Raw genomic sequence first — 2692 nt, 5'->3', positions numbered from 1 at the left:
CAAAAACCGATGTCCAAAGAAGTGATTGATGTGCATAAATTCATTAACTTAAGACAATCCTGAGTAACAAACTAATATCCAGCAGGATTTAGACTGTGACAGACGGTAAATCTCCGCTAATGAATGCGCTTCAATACAAGCTTTGACACGGACTGAATGAATGAGGAAATGAAACAGCGTGTAAGAGGGAGGAGACAGAAAAAAACCTAACCTGCTCACAGACTCAGTTGCCATGGTGATTGACTCAGAGTTTTATTTTCCTCTTTCTGGAGCTGAAAACCCAGAGTTTCCCTCATCTCAGGGTTAACATACTCAGAGTTTTCACTAAACCCACTTTCTGGAATACCCCTCTGATCTGCACATTAAATGGCACTAGCGCTTTTACACACTGTGCTGCTATGTATTGACTTTGCACTTCCCTTGAAACCTGTTGAACCCTAAAGTCCCCCAAATGGGGAACCTCTAGAGCTGCTAATAAAGGCCTGGTGTGTATCAATACACTGATCAGAAGAATATAGTGATGTTGCCCATCAAATTTAACAGCAGAACCTCAGCTACAAGGCTGTAAAAAACTTTTTACATGCCCCAAACACAGCTCAAACAACAACTAAATAAACAACAACAAATCCAACTCCATACAGCACAGATATCCCGACCCACTCGGTATATTTCGGGCTCTAACTTGACCACACGTTATTCAAAACACACGCCAAATCACTCTCCCTTTAACCATCACAGAGCTACAGCCCAAAGAACAACAGAAATCTCTTTGACAAAATATATTTGTAATATGGCTCTTACCTTATTAATTTCGCTGTGAAATGCGCATTCTGCTGTTCATTCACGCTCCGTTCGCGTACGTCATTGATTGTTGTTGTCCACTCACAGCAGCCGACATCTCCCCACAACGCGTTCTGCTGACTCTGATTGGCTTACAGTGCTGTCAATCTTGTTTTGGTGGGTATGGCGTCATTCTATTGGCTCTAACGAATCAAACGAGGTGTCAATCACTCAAATCGGCCAAGCCATCGCGGAGATCCGGGCCTCCAAAGCTCAGAATAGAAACTCAGGTTCAAATGTAGTAGGTGCATATTGGTCAGTTTGGAGTGGGAAATAGAGGAAAAAAACTAAACAGACAGTTGTATGTGTATACCCTAAACATCAGTGGGGATTTACAGAAACAAAAAATGAAAGATAGGCCTATAAGAATGTACATGACAAAAATCACATGCAAACATGGTACAAGTTTGGAGAGCTCGCCTGAATTTTCTGTACTAAAACCTCTCTTATATTGTTCTGCTTCACTTAATCAGAATCAACCTTTGCAGAGTTAATGTTCACATATTGTACTATGATGTGATAGAGATTTAGAGCTGCTGCTGCATCATTCCAAAGGGATACTCATCCTTAAAATGCTTTTTTTTAAGGCGAACCTCGAAATATTTCATTTGTGCTGTGTGCCATCTTCATGTACTCTTCACATATAACACATATACTGATATTTACACATCTTAACCAATCTCACACGTGTTCCCTTTACCATGACACCAAAAGTATTCAAATAGACCTTGTGGTTTCAGAGATATATTCATTTCATTATGGATATGCAATTTTCGAGCAGAGGCCTATAAAATAGGGTCAGGGTTTGTAAGGAAACACTTTTTACATACTGTGCTGATGTTTTACTGAACTATGTTTCTATGTTTTGTGTGATCTGTTCTTATTCTATTTTGATTGTGTCTTTCTGTGGTACTGTATGGCTGGAGGGAATGAAATATTCCGTTTTTTATGTACGTAGTGCACAAGAAATGACAATAGAGAAATCTTGATCTTGATCTGTTCTGTTTTTCTTGAACCTAACCATGTGTGTTTGATGTGTACAGTGAATACAGCATGGGACCCAGAACACAACCCTGTGGTGCCCCAGTGCTGAGGGTCAGACTGGGAGAGACAAATGTGCTAAGTCTGACTGTCTGTGGGCGTTTGGAAAGGAAGTCTCTGATGCACGTACACAGAGTGCTGATTGCCATTCATCTGTACACACTGTGATGCCACACAGCTGGTTCAATATCAGCAAAATTTCCCTTTATAATTCATTGTCTTCTGTGGCGATCAGCAGTGATGTGGTGGTTCACTTTTACACTATGATCTGTAGCCTATAGTTCGACTTTAGCTTCTAACTATCTGGCGGCGTCAGGGGCAAATGCGGTGGGACGAACATCGAGTTTCACAGAGAGAGCGGTGTTCGCGTGTCGTAACATTCTAAAGCCAAACCCTGTTCTTTTTTCTTGAACCTAACCATGTGTGTTTGTTGTTAAGGGAAAAATAAACATAAATTTGCAGTGTTGTCTCGACTTAAAGGGCCAGTGTGTAAAATGGGTTGAAAACAGTGACATCAGTGGTCAAATTCTAGATTGCAGGGCTCACTCGCTCACCCCTCCTGTCGGGTAAATGACGGTGGCCTCATAGGGACAAAAACCCTTGAGCACGAGTTTTTCAGGAGTAGGTCTATATAGCGACGAGGTGAATATTTATTTAGAAATCTAAACCATGTTACGATATTGTAATGAATCCCTCACGCGCAGGAGACCAGAGGAGCGTTCGGGAAAAAGGCCAGTTTATTTGAGCACTCCAGAAACTCCGGTAACACTTCAGGGGGTAAAAGACTCCGTCCCAAACTCTGACTCTTCTA

This window comes from Epinephelus moara, chromosome 17 (assembly GCF_006386435.1).
Source record: "Epinephelus moara isolate mb chromosome 17, YSFRI_EMoa_1.0, whole genome shotgun sequence".
In the NCBI taxonomy this organism is placed as follows: Eukaryota; Metazoa; Chordata; class Actinopteri; order Perciformes; family Serranidae; genus Epinephelus; species Epinephelus moara.
This window is presented reverse-complemented; position numbering follows the sequence as displayed.